This window comes from Lissotriton vulgaris, chromosome 4_1 (assembly GCF_964263255.1).
Source record: "Lissotriton vulgaris chromosome 4_1, aLisVul1.2, whole genome shotgun sequence".
Classification (NCBI taxonomy): Eukaryota; Metazoa; Chordata; class Amphibia; order Caudata; family Salamandridae; genus Lissotriton; species Lissotriton vulgaris.
In genome coordinates, this window is record NC_141691.1 from 1,754,021,213 (window position 1) to 1,754,045,698 (window position 24,486).

At 47.9% G+C, this 24,486-nt stretch overlaps 1 protein-coding gene across 2 annotated transcripts in view; it reads right to left on the bottom strand.

Moving 5' to 3' along the window:
- Positions 1–24,486, bottom strand: part of ANKRD46 (ankyrin repeat domain 46) — a 131,765-nt gene that overhangs the window by 64,975 nt on the left and 42,304 nt on the right. For both annotated transcript variants that reach the window (XM_086966059.1, XM_086966058.1), the window contains exon 2: positions 1,118–1,199. The gene's annotated coding sequence lies outside the window, so the exon portion shown is untranslated. The remainder of the gene's footprint in view (positions 1–1,117; positions 1,200–24,486) is intronic.

Below are 24,486 nucleotides of genomic sequence, written 5' to 3' on the forward strand. Positions count from 1 at the left end.
ACATTTAGATTGTTAGAAACTTTAATGTTCTGCTGTTTTAAAGGCTGCAAAGCAGTACAATGTGAATAACCGGGCAAAATGATCTCTTATTTTAGTTATATATGGAAAAAGTTGACTTTGAGCAGAGTGAATGTATTACCGTTTATGGTGTTTTATAGACTCGGCTATACGTGCCATCCCTTTTCCTGAATGTGCTCTTGATGATGAATTTTTAAGGTTGAGAGTGTCAAGAGCTCTTTGAGAATGATCTACTGTGAACACACTTGCATTACACTTGTCACACTACTCCTCACATACAAGATAAAATGTTGGGATTAGCTGTGAAAAAAATGTGGGGTTTTCTTGGGAGAAAGAGCGAGGAACCAGTGATAGGTAAGGGGAGGTAGCGACCAATGTGGTCATTTAACCTAACAACACAATTAATGAGCTACTCTATAAACGGTAGCATCTTTGCAAGATATTTTTTTTCTTTCCAAGACCAACAGTGCATCAACAACATTGGTACCGAATGATGCAAAATTGCAAGTTGGTAGGTGAAACAGTGCATTGCATAACTTTGGCGCAATGTAATTTGGCCCAAAAACTACAACTGGTGCAATTAACATTGGTAATGCATCGGTTTCACCAATGTAATGAATAAAGAGCTGTTTTCATCTATCATCGTCCGGGAGAAGGAAAGAGCTCCCTGACAGATAACACGGTAATGGAGAGGATGTGGAGCAGCAACCAGAGCTGCTGACTCAAGAGCTGGCATACCGTTCGAGTCTCGGCGGCGCCACGCACAATCCTGTGATTCTATGCAGATCACTTAATCTCTACGGGTGATAAATTGACACATAAATATGCTGCAATAGTATAAGGCAAAACTTTATGAAAATATAGTTCCAACAAAACGGATGTTAACAGAATTTTGGCGCAGGGAAACTGATAGAAGCAGATGAGAAACAAGCATCTGTAAATGAAGGAAAATATGCTACAGCCAATAGAAATGGAGGAAAGGTAAGTGGCATGCACAGGAACCAATGAGAAGCCAGGAAAGAGAGAAAGCGGGATGTATTTATATTACAAACAATAGATTTCTTAAGCGCTGGGCAGGCAAAACCTAAAAATCACTCACCTGCTTTTACGTAAATATCAGTTTTCGGTTACACTTTACTGTACTGTGTATTGCCTGGGAAATTTTCTGCATAAGATATAATCTGTCAAAGAAAAAGAAAAAAATAAACATTTAGTTAAGTGATACCATTTTTAAATGATGTATGCTTGTGTTAGATCATTGGTATTTTACACATACTTCCCTGAAAGGTTTCTAACTTTGTCTTTCAACTTTAATGTATTCCATTAGGCAATATCAGCCATACTTGGTAACACCCATAGTTTGCGTTGTTTCACTGCAAAAACAGATTCCCACGAGCTTCACTATTACAAACTGAACTTGTAATTTATGTGCAACAGCAGTGCCAGCACCCCACATACTGCACACGTACAACACGGAAGCAGCAGTGCAAGCAGTTTTAACATTGAAAGTAGCTGTGCCCACTCCTTTACTCACACAAATGCCGGGTAGAGTATGTGTGCTGGTACTCGCGCATTCCTGCCTCACACACTGAACACGTACAGTATGTCAGCATCAGTGTACGCCAACTTACACACAAATGTGCGGCATTAGCAACAGCTGTTCAAATTTCCTTCATGAGCGTAGGTACTGGCAGGCAACAGCAGTACACACACATGGTACACTAGAGACAATAACAGTGTACACTTCAAGTCACAAACACATTTGTGAAGAAATACCATCAGGCAGCAACAGTGCAAGCTTCCCCGACATACACAGGGCCGGAACTCCATCTGTTGTCTTGCCTTCTCATCATGGCCTGGGCGTCAGAGGCCTGGTGTTAACTGAGGGGAGATTCCCCCTTCAGCCTCAGGAACACTTGAATTCGATGTTTTTAGGGTCAGAGGGTGGCGAAGCTCCACCAACTCAGCTAGCCCAGGCAGCATTATGCATTCGCCTGTGACATTCACTGTGACACAATTACTAACATTAGAGGGAAATAATACAATTGTATTTAAGTATTGTCTTACATAACACAAACTCAAACAGAAAGAGGTTTCAGAGCACTGTACAATCAGGTTACCAAAGGGTTCATTACGATGGCGGAAATATAGCTACCGCCGTACCGGCGATCGTTCTGCCATTGTCATGAGATTTACCCCCCGCCACATTATGATGGCGGTGGGTACCGCTTTTACGCCGGTAGCAATCGTCACGTGCCTGGCGAAGCAGTCAGCAGGATCACAATGGCGGCGGAGCCTAGCAGGCTCCGCCGGCACAATCATGATGCCGGCCGAAGCGAGCCTTTCCGTGTCGGTTGAACCGCCATTGAAAGGCTGGCAGAGAATGTCTTCAGGATCCGTTTGCGGGCCCCCCTTGTGTTGGTGTGGGTGCACTGGGTGTACCCCCCTACATTTCACTGCACCAAGTGGCAAGCACAGTGTAGTGCCTGTCACATAGTGCAGTGAAATGCACAACATACTCTTTTTAACATTGCGGCGGTGCTGCTGTCAACAGCCAGCGCCGCAATGTTAATGGTGCGGAATCCGACCGCAGCGGTGACGGTCCCATCATAATTGTATATGCGGGACCGCCGCACGCATGGCAGTCGGACCCAATCACCGCTACAGTGGCGGGCGAACTGTAATGAACGTGCCACTTATGTGGATAAGTAGCCCGATGATGACCATCGCCCATCACCATCTCAGTCTTATTCAGAATATTGTAAAATAATGTAGTGATGTGTATGCCTGCCTAGTAAGAATAAGATACGAAGTAGGGCTAGATTATGTCCCTTTTCCGTTTCCGACTTTGTCTTGCTTAACGGCAGTGCTTGCTATTGGCTTTGGCATAATCTTATGCCATCTTGCATACTAATTCTGCTTCTTTGCGTGAATAGAGGCCTATGCTCGAGTGACTACATTTTCTAAGCTGTCGCCTTCTTCTGAGCTTCACTAGGTGAGAAGGGCATGTTTTCCTTTTCACTTGTTTTTAACACTTTGCTGACCAGAAAGTACTGGTTCTTGTCAGAGCTATGTGCTCACTCTGCTCTGAAGCTATAACAGAGCCTGGCCAGCGGAAGCTGTGGCCTTGGTGCGGAGTGGTATGGACTCTGATGGGAAAAGGGGGAGAGGCTCACAAGGAGTTTCGTCTTACGTCTCCACTTCTACTAAAGGAGGTGTCTGGGTTCTGTTCGGTGGAAGTATATCACATGGCAGACGTGCAGCTGTGGCGGTGGGGCGTATAGTGTCACTACTGTCTCCTAGCTCGGCCGAAGAACCGGACTTCCCTTTGGCGAAGTGGAGCGGGATGAACAGACAGTTGGTGAGGTGTTCCACTAATTCTTATTTTCCTACTGTTCTTGCTTACCTACTTCTCTGTTTTCAGGTTCCATACATTTATATACATATATTTCTACATATGCTTATCTGATTGCGTTTAGTAATTGCCCAATTGCTAGTTGGCAGTTGGCTAGAAGTGATACCATTTGGCCTACCGTGTATCATGTACTAATGAATATATCCCAGACATACCAATTGGTCTCTTCTTTGTAGCAGGAGATTGTGTGCGAGTATGTGGTTTTTCCAGGCGAGTAGTCTGTTGTAGAGAGGATGGCAAATTTCCTCCTAGGCAGCGCGTGTCGTCGGAAAATTGTTATGAGTTCTCCTGGCAAGTGAAGTGCAAGTTTTTAGTCATTCCTGCCTTGGGTAAGTATTGTAAGTGTTGTATTTTGGCCAAAGGGGGATGTGTCTGAAAGGTCTGTCCTTTTTGTGAAAAGCAGATCATAACACAGACCAAGTCCGCCCGCCATAGTAATATGGCTGAGATACCCGCCACCCCCTCTCAACACAATCCCCAAGAATGGGAATACGGAAACATTTCTGAACTTTTGGAAGGCGGGAGGGAGTTACCCTCCCGGCCGTATTTATTAAAATATGAAACAAAATTAAAACATTAAAATAACAGTTTCATATCATGTACAATTTCATTTCCATATAACGATGTTTTGGCTGACCTTAACATATTTCTAATACAAAGGTTCTCCTAGCCGATACTAACATCCTACAAAACATTCTTAAATTGAAATTGTACATCCTAACGTTAAGGGCCAACGGCAAGGTCGTAACCGGTGTCAGATCCCTAAACCAGAACTACCCCCTCACTTGTGAGGGGCGGCCACACAGAGGACTGTACCTCATGTGCACATACCAATTTCCCTTGTCTTGACGGGTGCCCCAATTAACTCGACGCCATTTTAAGGTCGTCCGAGGACTCGTGTGAGGTGTCTAGAAGGTAGCGTGGACCCCCCTCCCCACCCCACACAACTTACCACATCTGCCGTCGCAGATGTCCTGGCCCCGGGAAATTCCCAGGAGGGGCCCGTAGCCCCTCCTATCCAGGGAGGGGCCTTGACCGCCTTCCCTTTCCTTTCGGCGTCCCATCCTTAGAAGGGACCGCCTCCCCGTTGAGGGGCCAATGGCCACCTCCCCCCGGGCGCTCCCATCCGTAATGGGTGACGTCCCCCCCATAGGGATCTTCCAATTACTGCTCACCGATCATGACCTTACCGCCCGACCGAAAATAAATATGACATTAAACTAAAAAGGACTAATCACTAAAAGACAGAAGATGCTCAATATATGAACTGTTGAAACATCACTGATCAACACTGGTGCAAATACTTTATTCGATAAAACATACTGTAAGAATTTATCCACTTTATTGCACAATGAATCACAACTTTTAATCACAGCAACCTGTAAGAAAATCGAGTTACGATTTTATTGCATAATGAATCACAACTTTTAAACCAAGTAACCTGTAAGAAAATTGAGTTACCACATCACAACTTTACTTCAAACCACTTGCTGTCTCCAGGGGCTGGTGGGTGGGTCAAAATTGGCTCTTCGTTCCGTCTCGAGCTCACGTGCAGCGGGGAGGTGCAGCTTCAGAGCACAGGAACAAGAGGATGCTACTTTGGCTTGTCGCTCCTTTTATCCATCTTCGGGCGGGCGTAAACCCGCCTCCGCCCGCCTCCGGGGGCGTGGCTGGCGGCTTCGGTGTCTAGGACAACCCACTCTAGGGCGGGAAAAGGCGCGCCCCGGCTACGCCGCTTCGGGCATACCAGCCGGGACTCGCCTCCCGCCCAAGATGGCTTCCCGGGGGGATCGGGGTACTCCACCATACGTTCGGGGGGACCGATTGGTCACCCCTTTCCATATGGCTGAGATACCCGCCACCCCCTCTCAACACAATCCCCAAGAATGGGAATACGGAAACATTTCTGAACTTTTGGAAGGCGGGAGGGAGTTACCCTCCCGGCCATATTTATTAAAATATGAAACAAAATTAAAACATTAAAATAACAGTTTCATATCATGTACAATTTCATTTCCATATAACGATGTTTTGGCTGACCGTAACATATTTCTAATACAAAGGTTCTCCTAGCCGATACTAACATCCTACAAAACATTCTTAAATTGAAATTGTACATCCTAACGTTAAGGGCCAACGGCAAGGTCGTAACCGGTGTCAGATCCCTAAACCAGAACTACCCCCTCACTTGTGAGGGGCGGCCACACAGAGGACTGTACCTCATGTGCACATACCAATTTCCCTTGTCTTGACGGGGGCCCCAATTAACTCGACGCCATTTTAAGGTCGTCCGAGGACTCGTGTGAGGTGTCTAGAAGGTAGCGTGGACCCCCCTCCCCACCCCACACAACTTACCACATCTGCCGTCGCAGATGTCCTGGCCCCGGGAAATTCCCAGGAGGGGCCCGTAGCCCCTCCTATCCAGGGAGGGGCCTTGACCGCCTTCCCTTTCCTTTCGGCGTCCCATCCTTAGAAGGGACCGCCTCCCCGTTGAGGGGCCAATGGCCACCTCCCCCCAGGCGCTCCCATCCGTAATGGGTGACGCCCCCCCCATAGGGATCTTCCAATTACTGCTCACCGATCATGACCTTACCGCCACAGTCCGGATAGTTGACCGGCTATCCGGACCCCCCACAAAAAATTCCTACCTAAAGGTCATGCTGTAAACTCTTTAGCCAGGCTACGAGGTCTCCTATGAGTAAAGCATTCCCCACCCGGGACAAATGGACCCCATCCTCCAGATACATACTGTCCCCCCTGATACAACCATGCGGAATTGAATGCAATGCACTTGTACGAAACAGTCTAGCCAACTTGTTATTTACCTTCTTCACCGAATGATTTATAGCAGACACAGAATTCGCCCCCCGCCACACCTTTCGTGGAATCATGTGGGACCATGCAATTGTGCACCCTGGAACCCTTCTCACCAACCAACTTACTGTGGATAGTATCGCCTCGAGAAGTAGTCGTCTACCAGTGGTCACTAAATCATTGCCCCCAAGATGCACTATGATTATAGATGGCGGTGACCTTGTCCGCCCTAACAAACCCTCGACAAAAGGTTGAAACTGGTCAATACAGAGCCCGCCCCTTCCGTAGAAGGTCACCCTGTACCCGTATTCCCCAGCCATGTGAATCATGTCACCTGCTTTGAATACGTCCGCGGCACGCCTCACGTATGAGTGGCCCACGACCCACACCACTTTTTCCGCAGCCGGTGATCTCTGACCGCTGGTTCCCAGGTGTCGGGTCGACTGCACAGTCCGCCCCGCCTCGTAAGCTTGCGAAACTGTAAACCAAACAAAAACAAGAAGCGTGAGTACATGATTACAGCTTCACAACATGTGCAACCGCACATACCTTTTGTAACAATTCGAGGACCAACGCCCCAATTGTTTCACTTTTTCCACACTCAGACCCCTGGCTGTAGCCTCTGTAGCAGCCCCTATCCGGAAGGAGTGGGTCCCAAAATCGCCCGGGTTCAAGCCCGCGGCCGAAATTGCCATTGCTAGCACCCGCTGGAACTAAAACCTCGTCAGTGGGGTGGCATCAGTGTGCCTCAACAGGGTCCCCCCCCACGATGCCGCCCTCTGCGCCAAATATTCCTCAACGCATACGACGGGGCACATGGGAGATCCGGGACTCCGATGGACTATTATACTGCCCCCGATCGCACCCTGATCGGTCTTGGACCTGGGAAACGAGACAATCAACGTATCCCCCTTAACTAGAACGTGCTCTCGGCACAGTCCCCCCCCCGTATCCTGCTTGGTACTCGCCACCAGTTCGCTTACCCGCATAGCCCCATGGAATGCTAATGCAAAAGCGGCCCGGAATAACACTGTTTCAGACTGGGATGAACAAGTCGCAGGGAGAACGGAAAATAACAGAGCCAACCTCTCCAGACCTATCGGGTGCCTTTCATCTACTCTGCGACCCTCAAGGGGTTGCCACCCACGCAGCGCTTTCTGTACTACGAAAGATGCAGTAGGGTCCTGGATCCCATGAGCCCGCGCCATGAAGGAAATGGCGGCCCGATGCCTCTGGGCCGTGGCTACCGATTTGCCTGCCTGGTGTAACAACAGAAAAAACTTTACGACATACTCTTCCTGGCCCCAAAGCTCCCCCCTAGCTGAACCCAAAAAGGACTGATAAGAACGGAACGCCCCTTCATATGCCTTCCTCGTCCTGGGTGCTAAACTCTCTCCCACGAGGTTTTGTAGTTCGGGGCACCGAGAGACCAGAGAGCTTCGGGGAATGGTGCCGACACCGGGTCCGCTGTGGGCAGAAAACCCCAGAAGGCCTGCATACGGAAACGAGAAAGCGCATCAGCCGCCTGATTCAGTACTCCGGGCACATGTCTCGCCCTAAAGAGCACGTTCAATTGCATACATAGTAACACAATTTCCTTAAGCAATCTCAGAATCCATTTGCATCGTGCTGCCTGACTATTGATACACTCAACCACGGTCATGTTATCCGACCAGAATACCACAGAGTGATCCCGGAACCCCTCAGGCCATGTTTGTAGGGCCACCAGAATAGGGAACAGTTCGAGAAAAGCAATGTTGCTCGTCAGCCCACACTCGTGCCACCATGACGGCCACTTTTGAGCCGACCAATGATTACCGAATATGGCGCCAAAGCCTATACTCCCCGCCGAATCTGTCCACAGCCCCAACTCCTCGGAGGACACCGCCGGCTTGGTCCAGACCACCCGACCATTGAAATCCGCCAGAAATGCCAACCAAATGCGCATGTCCTGGCGAATCTCGGCCGAGAGCCTCGTGCGATGGTGCCCTTCTTTAAGACCGACCATGGCTTGAGCAATCGAGCGGGAGAAAGGGCGGGCCATTGGCATTACTCTAAGGGCAAAATTCAACTGACCCACAGTTTGCTGCAATTGATGCAAGTTCACCTTGGTTTCCCGAATACATGCTTCAAGGGAGGCCCTGAATCTCCCCACCTTTTCTTTGGGCAGCCGGAAGCAACCTTCCAGTGAATCGAGCTCTATTCCGAGAAACTCGAGCGAAGTTGATGGCCCCACCGTCTTACCTGGTGCCAATGGCACACCAAACTGATTCATCAGACCACAAAATTCTTTTAAAGCTTGTGCACATTCTGAATCCCCAGCTGCACCCAGGAACAGAAAATCGTCAAGATAATGCATAACATGTTGAAACCCCGTCATTCTTGTGAATACCCATTGCAGAAAACAACTGAATTTCTCAAAATAAGCACAAGATATGGAGCATCCCATTGGCATACACTTATCCATGTAATAGCGACCCTGAAACATAAAACCAAGGAGACGCTGATCGTCTGGGTGTACCGGGAGCAACCGGAACGCTGACTCGATGTCTGATTTGGCCATCAGCGCTCCGGGCCCCAGGCGATTCAACATGGCGACGGCCTCATCGAAAGATGCGTACCGCACCGAACATACCTCCGGGTCTATCGCATCATTCACCGAAAGACCTCTCGGGGCGGACAAGTTATGTATTAAATGAAACTCACCCGGGTCCTTCTTGGGGACCACTCCCAAGGGGGAACAAACAAAATTAGCAACTGGTCGAATGGTCCGGCAACCCGACCCCGGGTCAACTCTTTCACAATCTTCGCCTGTACCACCGCCGTATTCTGCAGGACCGACAGTTGGTTCCTACACTGTGCCTTACCCTGAAAATTCCCCACTGGGATGCGGAAACCATACGAAAACCCATCTCGCAACACCCCAGCGGAGACATGATCCGGGTATTCATTGAGCCAAGGAATCATTGCCATGGTATCAACCGGGGTAGGTAAAGGCGCCCCTCGGACTATTTCAGACATGTTTGGCGCTTCCCCTACTTCCGTTATCACCCGTTTTGGCTCTGCACATGGTCTCAGGATGCGAGGATTGCCCACACCCCCCACAGTCGTGCCTAAACTTGCATGACCCCTGGGGCCTCGTACACTTTCCCCTGTTAAAATTCCAGCAGATGCCTTTTTTGCCTGTATTGCCACTCGATCTCGAGTGATGCTCATTACTTGAACCTGCCCGAAAGGGCGCCCCAGATGAATGGCGGGAAAACTCTCCCCCGCTCCCCCCCACCAATGGTGCCTTCAACATGCCTGATTTCTCCATTTTTTGCCATGAAATGGAGTCGTAACAATCCCACGTCAGAGATGTGTCGAACTCCTTGGCTTTTCGAAAAACATTATCATAACAAAACCACTGATTGCCCTCATATGACTGAGAAAACTCCATAATACGTGTCTGGTACACGGGTAACTCGGCCAACATTTCAGGCCTTCGTTCCCCCATAATTGAAGTGAATATGCCAAACGCTCTGCCCCAAGTACCTATGTTCTCATCGACCTTAAAAGCGGCCATCTTGGCGCGCCAAACACTCGTGTGCAAAAACTCCTTTTGACCCTTCACATGCTCGATCTCATACTGATCAGTTAGCAAAGAAAACATGTTTACATATTTCTCAGCCCATATCCTTTCCTTGATTTCGATCGGAATATGCTGAGCCACTTTCTCCCTTCTCGAGGGTACAGACCCCTCCCCTGCAATCGGCAGTCGCTGCTTACCTGAACTAGAAGCTGTAACCGTATTCGCTGCCGAACTCGTGCCCGCCGCGGTTTCACCCACTGGAGCCTGCGGGGGAACAAAAGGACATGGTGCCTTTGCGGCCTCTCTTGATTGCCGCAACTGCCTCATTACTGCCCTGGCGTCATCCGCCGTGGTGCCTTCGCTATCTTTCCCCAACCACGCTGCCAGCTGTGCAGCCAACTCGGGAGGCATATCCTCCCCGTTCACAGGGGTGACTACAACAGGGATTGGTTGCCCCTCCTTCGGGACCGGGATCGGGGCCTCAGTCGGTGTATCGGGGAGCGCCGGCGGCGCCTCGGGAACCGGGGTCTCTCCCCCAGTTGCCCCCCTCTTGGACCTTCTACCTCTCCCGCTAGGGACTACTCCCGGCAATGCTGGTCCGACGATTCGCTTTGGGCCTCCTACACCGTTCATTGCCGCCATCTGTTTCTTCATCTCGGCCATGTCTTTCACGAGCATGCGGAGCATCTGATCGGTACCGACCCGCTTTCTGACCTTCTTGCCCGGCATTCTCGAACGATGATTCTCTGAAAGAACAAAGACAAAATTACAACGCTCAAAATTGGCTCTTCGTTCCGTCTCGAGCTCACGTGCAGCGGGGAGGTGCAGCTTCAGAGCACAGGAACAAGAGGATGCTACTTTGGCTTGTCGCTCCTTTTATCCATCTTCGGGCGGGCGTAAACCCGCCTCCGCCCGCCTCCGGGGGCGTGGCTGGCGGCTTCGGTGTCTAGGACAACCCACTCTAGGGCGGGAAAAGGCGCGCCCCGGCTACGCCGCTTCGGGCATACCAGCCGGGACTCGCCTCCCGCCCAAGATGGCTTCCCGGGGGGATCGGGGTACTCCACCATACGTTCGGGGGGACCGATTGGTCGCCCCTTTCCATGAGCCCTGATGTTAAAATGGAAGCAAGTCTACACTTTCCCTTTCTTTGTTCTTTTCCTCTGCCGAATTCTCCCCTTACCCTCTACCAACACTGCATCTTTCCACTCCTCCCTTCCCAAGTCTCTCCCCCAACAGCCTCAACCCACTGCCTCTCCCTTGACTACGCACATGATTATCTGACTCTCCTCTCCCCTACTTTTTCCTTTGCCTACTATGCCTCCTCTCAATATCCCTTCCCCCTTCCAGGATCTCTCTCTATCTAAACATGGTCCCAACTCCTGGTCCATTCCGTACCCCCCCAATCTTTCTAAACACGCTAGAAAAAAACTCAAACACAACCTCCTCATTCGAAATCCGGAAACACTTATTGTTGACAGCTATTACAGCCCTACTGCCCCCATTAAAACGAATTACATCTACTACTCCAAACGCCCCTCTAAATGGAAATGAATCTTCACACAACATCTCCCAGTCACTAAAACCTCCAAAATAACCCATTTCGACAAACTTTCCACCACTCCCTCTCCAACCTTTTGTGTGGAAATCAACATGTCCATTTTCAAAACTGGTAACATCCTCATCCAAGTGTCCGTACCCCATCTTAACACCTTCGAACTCCATTTCAGATCCTTGGCCATCCAACTTTCCAATTCCACCAACAGCCCCCCATACCCTCCACCTCCTCTCTCCCCACCGACCCTGCCCCACGAGCCCACCTCTCCCACCCCTGACCTTTCAACATCCAATGACACTATGCATACGTTGTAGCCTATCCCCTCTTTCCTCACTACGACCTCCCCTCTCCCCTTGATCCTCCCCTCAACCCCTTACTCCCAATCCCCCTTGCTCCCAACCAGCCCACCCATTCCCCTCCCTATTACTCCACCCTCCTGGCCCTCTTTTACAGTCTCCCCTTCCATTCCTCCTCCAACACCCCCTCACTCCTCCTCTCCCAACTCATCCTCACTCACGCAGAATCACAATACTCCTCACCCAGATTCCCCTTCCATTCCTCCTCCACCCCCCTCCCAATACAGCCTCACACCCTCTGAATCACACTACCCACACCCTTCTTCTCCCAACTCTTCCTCTCCCTCCCTGAACTATACTCTTCCCATTAGCTCCCCCCTCACACCTACACCAATCCGCAACTGTACCTCCTTGCTATCCCCAAACTTCTCTTCCACCGAGGTCTCATCTCCCCTCTACCCCGACATGCCACTCCTTCTCCCTTTTAACTACAGCCCTCCCTGCTCTCCTGCCTGCCTCGGCTCATCCCCTCCTCAGAACAGGCCTCCTGCCTGCATCTGCTCACTGCCTCCTCAGAGCAGACCCCCCTCTGCAGCTAACTCCGAACCCCATTTGTCCTCTTCTCCCACACACTCTATTTACCCCCTCACTCTTATCTCAAACTCCCTTCGCAACATCGAACTTAACATCTCCACTCTTACCAGAGATCTCTCTCGTCTTAGGAACGATTTCCTCAACCTCAAATCCAGCGATCCCCCTCTCCAAAGAAACACCACTAGCCCCGGTCTAATAAACCCCACCACCTCCAAACCGTGGAAAACAACTCCCTTGCTTTGCCGGGCTCAAAGACCACTCCGCACCACCTGCACCCTCTCTCACCGGGAGATCACCGACCTTCAAAATTCCTACCCTCCATACTCTTCAACCATGAACACGCCTCCCCCCTTCTCAAACATCATCGTCATACTGGGGACTAGTCGTATTCCCCTTTTACCTGTCTCACCTAGACCCCCTCCTCTCGTCACCTCCATCCATGCCCTCCCATCTCCCAAAACCACTCCCAAACCCCTCACCTGCATGCTTGTTAACTGCTGCTCCGCTGCCCGACATGCCATAGAAATCTCTGAAACCATCCTAAGCGAATCCATCGACATTGCGTTCCTTACAGAATCCTGGCTTAATGACAACTCTACAAGCATTCTTGACATACTCTCACCCCCGGGCTACTCCATTATTAGGAAAGATAGACCCATCCGAAAAGGCGGTGGTGTAGCTATCATCTTTAAAGACGAAATACAGCTCTCCCTTATCAATAACGCCGAATATGCCTCCTTTGAATACCTCGTAGCCGAACTCAAAATACAGGGTTCCCCCCCATCCGCCTTCACAATTTATATAATCCGCCTGGAAATCCCTACCCATTCATTGATGAGCTATCTACCCTTCTTACCCAATCCTCAATTTCCAAATCTAAAAACATCTTCCTGGGAGAATTTAATCTCCATTGGAATGATACTAAAGATCCCTCAATCTCCCTCCTTTCTGACCTTCTCGAAATTAAGGACCTCAAACAAATCTGTCAGTCGCCAACCTATTCCAAAGGAGCCACCCTTGACGCTATCATAACCAGCAAAGATCTAGCCCTCCTATCGAACATCATTCCCATTGACTGGTCCGACCATCACCTTATCCTGTTCACCATAACCACCTCTACCTCCCCCCCTCCTTCCAAAACTATTAAACCCATGAAACTGATCAGAAATCTCAGTCTTATCCCTCCAGATTTACTTGAATCCAAACTTCATGCCCAGCTTCTCGCTCTCCCACCCTCCCTTAACACGAATGAACTAATCGAACAATATAACAAAGTTGTCACTGCTACCCTTGACCTTCTTGCCCCTCTCAAACTCAAAAAACAAAGAAATATACCCTCCAAATCATGGTTTAACACAGACCTGAATAATGAAAGACGTAGACTCAGACTGACAAAGATTATGGAGACAGCACCCCTCTCCCTCTAACCTGACCCACCTCAGACTTGCTAGATCGTCCTATAAAAAACACATCTTTAGACAAAAAACTTCCTTCTTTAGATCACAACTAGATCGAGCTCAGAATAGGCCAAGAGAACTATTCAACATTGTGCGCAATCAAACTGCTTCCGCCCCCCCTGTCCCACTGGCCTCGACGACTAGGTGTGAAGAAATAGCTCTTTTTTTCAGACAAAATTTAACTTATTGAGCAATCCTTCCTCTCTACTGTGATCCCTCCCACCAATCTTAACATCTCTCTTAATTTATTTATATTTATTTATTTATAAATTTATAAAGCGCCTGGTGACCCGGAGGCATCCCCGCGCTATAGAATTGCAATATCCAAGAGGAGGGGGGGACCGGAGGACTATTTAGGGAATAGGAAAGTCTTTAGTTTTTTTCGGAAGAGGGCGTGGGAGGGTTCCAGACGCAAGTGGCGAGGCAGTGCGTTCCACCCTGAAGAGGCTTTGACCGAGAAGCGACGGCCGCCGGTACGAGCCTTCTTAAATTTAGGGACGATGGCCAGATGCTCATCGTCCGAGCGCAGTGACCTTGAGGCTTTGTAGGGGGCGACAAGGTCTTTCAGGGCGGCCGGACCGGCACCATTAATGAGTTTATGACTGGTGCACATTGCTTTAAACTCAATTCGCTGGCGGACAGGGAGCCAGTGAAGGGCCTTGAGGGCCGGTTTGGCAGAGGCTCTAGGGGGGAGGTCCATTATGAGCCTTGCCGCAGCGTTTTGTGCCCGTTGGAGTTTGGCTAAGGTGAACTCCGGTGCACCAAGGTAGACGGCGTTGCTATAATCAAGTCTGGCTAGGATGAGCCCTTGAACCAGCAGCTTCCTGGAGAGCGGGGGGAGGAGGGGGAGGATCTTGCGGGTAGACCGCAAGAGGCCAAAGCATGTTCCAGCGGTCTTGGTCGCCTGGGTCTTCATGGTGAGGCTTGGTTCCAGCCAGACGCCTAGCGTTTTGACTTCGGTCTTAGGAGTGGGGATCTCACCAAAGGTGTCTGGCCACACCGCGGCGGGGATTGAGGACCATTTGTTACCCAGGAGCATAATTTCGGTTTTGGCACCGTTCAATTTTAGGGAAGATTCGCACATGCAGGAGTAAATGTCCTGGAGACAGTTCCGCAGGCTGTCTGGATGTTTGTCCAGCTGGGAGAGGGAGACGACAAGTTGGGTGTCATCAGCGTAGTTGACAACCTTGATCCCATAGGGGGTCACAACATCTTCCAGGGGGGCCATGTAAACATTAAACAGGGTGGGACTAAGCGAGGACCCCTGCGGGACTCCACATGTGAGTGGACGGGGGTCTGAGCGAGAGTTGCCGTCCCACACCTGAAAAGTACGGCCTGATAGGAAGGAGTTAATCCAGGCGTGTGCTGAGCCCACGATTCCTGCCCTGGCCAGGCGATGTAGAAGGACACGGTGATCCACCGTATCAAAGGCGGCACTGAGGTCCAGGAGGATCACCGCCACTGATCCTCCTGAATCCAGAATGCGCCTTGATTCCTCAATGACGGAGAGGAGGGCTGTATCCGTGCCCTGACCGGGCCGAAAGCCGGTTTGAGAGGGGCGCAGGATTTTGTTGGTCTCAAGGAATTGAGAGAGTTGGGAATTAACTAGTTTCTCTGCCATCTTGCTGATGCAGGGAAGGAGTGATATAGGTCTATAGTTAGACATGTCGTCAGGATTCAGGTGGGGCTTTTTTAACAGGGCTTTGACAACCGCGTTTTTCCAGCTGGGCGGCACTGTGCCTTGTCGCAAGGAGATGTTAATAAGATCCCTGATGGTGGTGACTATGCTGGGAGCGGCAGTTTTTAATATTCTAGCCGGGGCCGGGTCAAGAGGAGAGCCGCTTTTCATTTTGGCTAACGTGGAGGTGACCTCAATGAGAGAGGTTGCTCTAAAGGAGGACAGCCGCGGGCTGTTCGTGCAGACCTCAGTATCAGTGGGATTGAGGGGGGTAGTCATGGGAAGAGAGTCCAGTATTCGCGAGATTTTAGAGTCGAAGAAGGAGGCAAGGTCATTACTTCTGTCTGGAGGGGCATGGGAGACGGTGGGGGCCAACGGAATGTTGAGGAGTTCTTTGACAATCAAGTATGCTTCTTTTGAGGAATTGGTGGCGTTTTGTATTCTGTTGTCATAGAATCCTGCCTTGGCAAGTTTGAGAGCTGATTTATAGCGTCTTACTGCACTATTGTAAAGGTCTTTGTTACTATGTCGCCAGTCCTTTCTCCATTGCCTCTCGGCCTTTTTACACTCTTTGCGTAGGTCCCTGAGGTCAGCATTATACCAGGGGGCTATCACACCCTCCACCATAACTCCCCCTACACCCACTTCTGCCCTTCTAAACTCTGATCTCCCTCACCGCCCCTTGCCCTCCAATTTCCTTGACTCCAATCATCCTAACTCTCTTACTAAAAATAATGCCACGTGGCTTAACTTCCAGCCAGTCACTGAAAGAGACGTCTTTAACATCATCTCCAAACTCAAGCCCTCTTCCCACACCAAAGACCCTCTCCCCTCCAAACTTGTCCAAAACCTCAAACACATCATCACCCCTTCCTGGACCTCCATTATCAACAGCTCCCTTGCCACCGGCTGTGTCCCTACTTCATTGCAACTAGGCCAAGTCACCCCCATTATCAAAAACCCTTTGGCAGACCCAAACGACCTCAATAAACTTTGTCCCATCTCCAACCTTCCCCTTCTTTCTAAAGCCCAGGAAAAATGTGTCCTTCTTCAACTAGATAGACACATTGAACACTTCAACTTACTAGACCCCTTCCAATCTGGCTTTAGAAAAGGATGCAGCACTGAAACCGGCATGCTAAACATGGTTGACGACATCCACCCCTCACTTGACAATGGTGAATCTAGCCTGCTGATCCAGCTTGATCTCTCTGCAGCGTTTGATACTGTTAACCACTCTGCTCTACTAAATGTTCTTAGAGATCGATTCGGCCTGAATGGTACGACACACAAATGGTTTGTCTCATACCTACAACACCGTTCTCAACAAATCAAAATCCAAAATTGCCTATCTAACCCTACCTCCATCTCCTTAGGAGTTCCGCAAGGATCCATCCTCTCTCCCACTCTCTTTAACCTTTTCATGGAACCCCTCACACTCATTTTTAAACAAGCCGGGATCAACTACCATCTCTATGCTGACGACACCCAACTCTATTATAAGATTAAAACTCATGCTGACATCATTCAAATCAACACACTCTCATCAAGATCCAATCATGGTTCCACAGTAACCACCTCAAACTCAACCCTAAAAAAACTGAAATCATTCTTTTTTCCCCTAAAAATAACCAGCTCCCCATTCAGAAGTGGATCTCTGACCTTAATGCCCTCAACTGCTCCTTATTTTTGTCCTCCTCAGTCAAATCTCTAGGGATCTCCCTTGACAACCTCCTAACCCTCAAGGTACACATTAATAATTCTGCCAAAGGAGCCCTCTTCACTCTCCGCCACCTTAAGAAAATCAAGCCCTTCATCCCGATCGATGATTTCAAACTAGCAGTCCAATCCCTTGTTCTTTCTCGCATCGACTATGGCAATGCCATTCTTACCGGAATTCCCAAGATCCACCTATCACCTCTTAAATCTGTGCTTAACTTTGCAGCTAGGCTTACCGCAGACTGCAAGCGATTCGACCACATATCCCCTGCCCTTAAAACCCTTAAATGGCTCCCCATTGAAGGTAGATCCATTTACAAAACAGCCTGCATTACACACAAAATTCTCCATCAGAATACACCGACCTACCGCGCTAGCAAACTCACTAAAGCCGGTTGCTTCCACTCTTCCACTGACTACATCTGTCCGACCCTAGATGCATTCGCCCTCACTTGTTTTTAGCATCACTCCCCCTTTCTCCTCGTCACTTCCCCCTCCCTGTTTACCACCTTCACTCCTCCTTGCTCCCCCACTTCCCTCGTCCACCCTCAGCCCGCATCCCCTTCAACCCCCCCCCCTCATTTCTGCCCCTACCGCTTCTCTTCCTTACCAACCTAACGGACCACTAACCTCCCTATCCTGACCCTGCAATTTTCTGGCTTTTGTTATTTTTTTTCTCAATTTGTGCCTTTTGATATTTTTGATTTATCACATCTTACACATTTTGTTGTGCTTAGTTCCCATATTTATCTTTTTGAAATCTGTCAGGCAGAGACTTTTATGTTGTTTATATACATTGATGCTATGTATGTCCCCTGTCTTATTGACCTTTCTTGTCTCTAAAATGTAAAGCGCTCTGATACCTCCGGGTCCAGCCAGCGCTATATAAAATCTCTAAAATAAATAAATAAAGAAGCAGAAGGCAGCAAATAGGAAACAGTAGGCCTGTATGATGCAGGGCTAGACAATTTTCATTATGAGTGCAGCAAAGACGTACAGTGGTCATAATAATATATAACAGCTGCAGAGCATCAGAAATGGGTTAAATATAAACCAAAACAAAGTGTATAGGTGTAGGTAGAAATAGTGGCATCATAAAATTTAATTTGGTGGTCAAAAGTAGCTAAGAAGGTGGTAGGGTTATGAGGCACTGAAGAGTCAGGGACAGGTAATAAAACCATACTCAACAAGACAGGCTAATCATTTTTACAAATGCAAAAACAACAGTTGATGGTCAGAATGCAGAACAATGTCATACATTCACCCCAGTGCAGAGTTCTTGGCCTAAATCCATCATTTTTTACCAAGCCATTCCAGTTGCCATATGCAAATCGGTCTTGACCCTCTGCCCATCAACAAACAGCTGAACCGCTACCTCGAGGAGAACATCAACCTGGACCCATCCCAGTCCGGGTTCCTCAGCAACCACAGCACTGAAACTACCCTCATCGCCACCACAGATGAAATCAGGGTCCTGCTGGACAACGGCGAAATCGTGGCCCTCATCCTCCTGGACCTATCAGCCACCTGTGACACGGTTTGCCTCCGCACCCTACGCACACGCCTCCACAACGCAGGGATCCGAGACAAGGCTCTGGAATAGACCACCTCCTTCCTCTCCGGCATAGCCCAGAGCGTCCGCTTCCCCCTTTCCGTTCCGAAGCCTCCAAGATCATCTGCGGCATACCCCAAGGATCATCCCTCAGCCCGACATTGTTCAACGTCTACATGGCCCCGCTCGCCCACATCGCCAGACTGCACAACCTCAACATCATCTCCTACGCCGACGACACACAGCTGATCCTCTCCCTCACCAAGGACCCCCTCACCGCCAAAACCAACCTCCACGAAGGAATAAAAGCCGTCGCCGAATGGATGAAGAACAGCCAACTAAAACTGAACTCGGACAAGATGGAAGTCCTCATCCTAGGCTCCACCCCCTCAGCCTGGGACGACTCCTGGTGGCTGACCGCCCTAGGAGGAGCACCAACGCCCACCGACCATGCATTGTATTGTATTGTAATTGCATTTATATAGCGCTTACTACCCCTGGCGAGGTGTCAAATTGCTTTTTCGGCGAGTAGCACGCTACTCCAGGACCCATATATCCTATATGGGTCCTATACTAGTATATCCTATACTAATTCAACACTAATCCTTAGTGTTGAATTAGTATAGTGAAACACGCAAGTACATTTTAAGTGGTGGATAGGTTAGTCAGTTATTTGGATTTGGAATGATAGCAGAAGGATAGAGAGGACAAAGGTTTGTATTTATATAGCGCTTGTTGACACACGCTATTCAGGAAGCCTATAAAGGATTAGTGGGGAATTAATATGGTGAAATATGAAGTGATTTCATTTGTGGATATTAGTCAGTTACTTGGAGTGAGAAGAATAGCAGAGGGACAAAAGGGGAAGAAAGATTTGCATTCATATAGCACTTGTTCCCCTGATGGGTGTTGAAGCGCTTTTCTGGCGAGTAGCACGCCATTCCGGAACCCATAAAGGATTAGTGTTGAAAATTAGTATAGTATAAATATGAAGTAATTTGAGTAGTGGATACGTTATTCAGTTATTTGGGTAGTATATTAATATAGTTGAATATGGAATTTGAGAAATGAACATGTTAGTCTGTTAATTTTGATTGAAAAGGATAGTGGAGGGATAAAAGAGTGAAGGATTTTCTTTTTTTTTAGGTCTTAGCAGTAGGAGGAGGCTTTTGGGTGAGTAAAAAGGAGGAGAGGAGTCAGAGGAAAGAGTTTAGAAAGGTTTTGTTTTAGGGGATTGGTATAGTAAAAAGAGGTGTCAAATGATGCAAGGAGGGGTAGTGTAGGAGAGAGTTTAAAAAGGTTTATTTTGGCAATCATAGTAGTGGTATGGGGTTTGGGATAAATGAGAGAATGGATGTATTGTTAGATGTATAGGTTGAGAGATAGGGTAGCGCATTGGAAGGAGTAGTAGAAAGAAGTTTGAGATGAGTCCGAAGGTTGGGCTAGAAGATATATTGAGCGAAGTATAGGCTGAGAAATACGGTAGTGCATTGGAAATGCTAAATTAGAAGAAAGTGATAAATATATAGATCCATAATTACATTGAAAGTATATAAATACATAAAGGAGGTAAGTATATGTGAAAATAAAGATATTGATAGAGGCACAGGATGAGGAATAGGGTAGTGCATTGGATATGCTTTTTCAGGATTAAAGTAACAGACACACAGATCCAAGTACATGGAAGGTACATAGATGCCCAATGGAAGTATGTACATGTAGACCAAAGATGATTTTTATTTATTTATTATTATTTTTTCTCTTAACATAATAATATTTTGCATGTTTATACAAAGTAATACACAAAGATAGGTACATATCTATAGTGAAAACAATTGCTTATATATTGTGGTGCATGCTGGTACATTACTCTGTGCATAGTGTTGTGCGTGGTGATCATTTGGTGTGAGTGTGTTGCTCTGTTTGTGGATGTGGATGGTGTGGGCTGGGTATTGCTAAATGAGAAAAAGGGCATACTTTCTGGCCCTAGTCCCAACCAGTCTCGAACAGGATCAAACAGGCAACTGCCCTTGTCCTCTCTGCCCATAACAGGATCAAACAGGCAAATGCCCTTGTCTCTCCGCCCTTAACAGGATCAAACAGGCAACTGCCCTTGTCCTCTCCGCCCTTGACCTCGACGCCCGGGCTGAGACGCCCTAAGCCTGGCCTCTTATAGCCCTAGTAATCAGGTGACCCTAGAGCCAATGGGAACCCTAGCCCTAACAGTATCCAATCACAACACTAGCCCTAAAATCTAGAACCAATAGGAGACCAGGACCGTACAGCCAATGTCAGCCCTAGTCCAGGTATTTTATTTATTTTTTATTGAGAATTAAAATGTACGAAAAATACAAATAATCATGATCCTAGTACAAAAGATTTCAAAGGGCAACAGATCCCAGGATATCATAATACATTTCACAATCATACAATAAGTAGATATATATATATAGTCCTAAAAAAAATTTTTTAAAAAGGGGGAAAGGGGTTTCAAACATTTACGAGGAGTTCATAAAATGAATTCATAGAATACAACCAACATAGATTACGAACACATATCAGAATAAACATACCTCAGTCTATATTTACAACTGCCCATCCCTCCAATCTTTCAAGGGTGCCCATATTTTGCGACCAAACTCGCATGTTTTCCTACCCTTATGTACATACAATGTAGATTCGATATTATGGATACCGAGGAGCCTGGTCAACCACATTTGAAAGGATGGGGCATTTGAATCTTTCAAGGCTGCTGACAGTACCGCGACGGCTAAAAAGATAAATGCTTCCGTCTCACTGTTAAGACCCATCTTACTATCACTCCCAAAGATCATCACTGTCGGGGATAGACTGATCTTAGAGCCTAGCAGCCCCTCCAGAAATTTCTCGATCTCACCTTTAATCATGCTGAGTTTCTCACAATAATAAAACATGTGTAGGAGATCCCCCAGGCCTTCTGACATCTGGGGCAATTGTTGTCCGCCCTAATACCCCAGTCAAATAGCTTAGAAGGAGTAAAGTAAAGATTAAACAGTGTTTTTAAATGTTGTGCCTTCAAATTTGATGAACGTAAAACCACCTTATCCAAATATAGGGCTTTATCGCGATCCGAGTCAGGATCCTGCAGTTTAACTGCCCAGGCAGCCTCATGTTTCTCCAGGTCATCAGACAACCTTTCGATTAAGTCCTGATATACAACTTTGATCCTATTCCCCCCTTTTAATAAATATTCAAACATGGGACAGCTAATAACCGGGGAGATGCCAGGTCTTATAGCTTTAAGTATTTGCGAGACCTGAACATATTTAAAACTTTGACTACATGGCAGGCCGTACTTCTGCCGGATGGCATCAAAACTCATGATACTGCCCTCCTTCATTATGTCCCCCACTGTCCGGATACCCTGCTGTTCCCAACATTTCCATGCCCCGTCCTGACTCAGATTAGGAAAATGGCCTGATTTCCACAGTGGTGTATACAAATTAATCCTTGGGACTCGTAGCACTTTCTGCAGTGTTTTCCACAGCTCCCAAGCACTTACTAAAACCTTGTAGCGCATTTTCTTAAAATATCTGCGATCAGTTTTCCTTAGCAGGGCGCCCATAGCCTCCTTCCCCATTAATAGCTCATATACCGATGGAATATCATAGAGCTCAGATGTCGGATCTTGGGTATATCTTTTACTTGATGCTGGATCAAATAGAATTGACATCTGTGTCAACAAACAGGCCCAGTGATAGTACCTTAAATTCGGAACACCTAGGCCCCCACGTTCCTGCGGGAGGGTCATATATTTTAATGACCGCCTAATCTTCCCGTATTGCCACAGAAAGCTGTTAAAGATGGACTCGATTTTTTATCACCCCCTCCTCGATTAAGAAAGGAATGGAACGGAACAGATAGAGGATTTTGGGCAGCATGGTCATTTTCAACACTTTCGTCCTACCTATAAGAGATAGGTGCAGCGTGTCCATTCGCTTCAAATCTTTCTCAATTTTTTTTAGAAGTGGATCAAAGTTATCCTGGATGATTAGTCCTGTTGCTGCATTAATTATCACCCCCAGATATGTTGCTGAGTCAACATACCTTTTATCGGAATTAATAATGTTCTTTGAACATATTACCTGGGTTTTTGCCCCATTCAGACGGTATCCAGAATGGCATCCAAATTCCCTGGTGATTTCGACCAGTATTCGCATAGTCTCGGCAGGTTCTGATGAGATCACTGCCAGATCATCGGCATAGGCTAATATTTTACTCTCAAATCCATTGGTTATCACTGGCTTGATCCCACGGTTCCCCAGTATCTGCCTAACCAATGGATTGATAAAAAGCGCGAATAAGATGGGTGAGCAGGGACACCCCTGACGGGTGCCCCTAGTTATCGTGATTTTATCTGAACACTCACCCATCATCTGCATTCTGGCGACCGGGTCGACATACATAGCTTTTATAGCAGTCAGGATTCTTTGACCGAAACCTCTCCCCACAAGCACACTCCACAAATAGTGCCATCTAACGCGATCGAAGGCTTTTTCCACGTCGAGGAGGATCATAGCAATCCCCTCCCCCTAGCAGCATGGGCCTCAAACAACGAGATTGCCCTTCTGATATGGTCTGTTGTTCCTCGACCCTGAATGAAGCCACGCTGCCAGGGGGAAACAAGCTCGCCAATGACACTCCCCAGACGCGAAGCCAAAATCTTCGCATAGAGCTTGTTGTCTGAGTTTATAAGAGAGATCGGCATATAGGACCCAGGATTTTCTTTCGGCTTCCCTTTTTTATGAAAAACCACTATATTTGCGTTCCTCCAGGTTTCGGGTATTTTCCAAGTGCAAATGATTCAATTAAATAGGTCTAACAGCATTGGAACCACCTCGACCGAGAGACACTTATATAGCTCCAATGGGATGCTATCTGATCCCGCTGCTTTACCGGCCGCCAAATCTGATAATGCCTTGCGGACTTAGTCGACCGTCATACAACTCTCTAGCTTTCCCCTCTCAAACTCAGCCAGTTCGGGTCCACCATCCGGATAATTTTCAAGGGGGAGCTCACGCACTCTCTCTTCTTTATATAAGGTTTGATAGAAATTTGCGAATACCCCAAGAATATCCTGTGGTCCCACATACTCGTGCCCATTCTCCTGGATGCTAGTTATTATATTTTTCGTGTTGTCCTGCCTGATCCTCAGCGCCAGTGCCTTGCCTGCTCCCCGGTCTCATACATTTTCCCTCTGTATGTCCAATATTCTGACTCCGCTTTTTCAGCCAGCTGTTTCTGTAATTCCGCTTTAATGGAACAGATTTTGATTTGACTTTCCTTTCCTTCCTTCCCATGTGTTATATCTTGAAAGTGCTGTTCTTCTCCCTTAACCAAATCTGCTAGGAGCCTGTCCTTTCCTGCCTTCAATTTTTCCCGGCTTGGGCAGTATAGCTAATTACCTCCCCCCTCAATGCGGCTTTAAACGTATACCAGACACAATTTCTGGGTGCACTACAGCGATTGGCCTCAAAGAACTCACAAGCCCATTTCCACAGATACTCGACAAAGAGGGTGTCAGCCAGAAGTTTCCTATTAAATGTCCACACTCTTTTTTTTTCTAACTGGCCCTACACCATGATACCTAATTGCCAATGGTCTATGGTCCGAGAGGACCATAGGAAGCTTCCTGATATTAACATTACTGATTTCTGTAGATGATATTAGAAAATAATCCAGTTTGGTATACTTCTGGTGAGGGCATAAAAAATATGTGAACCCAGGATCACCCGGCTCCTTCGCTCCCCATACATCTATTAGCCCATGAGACTGCAT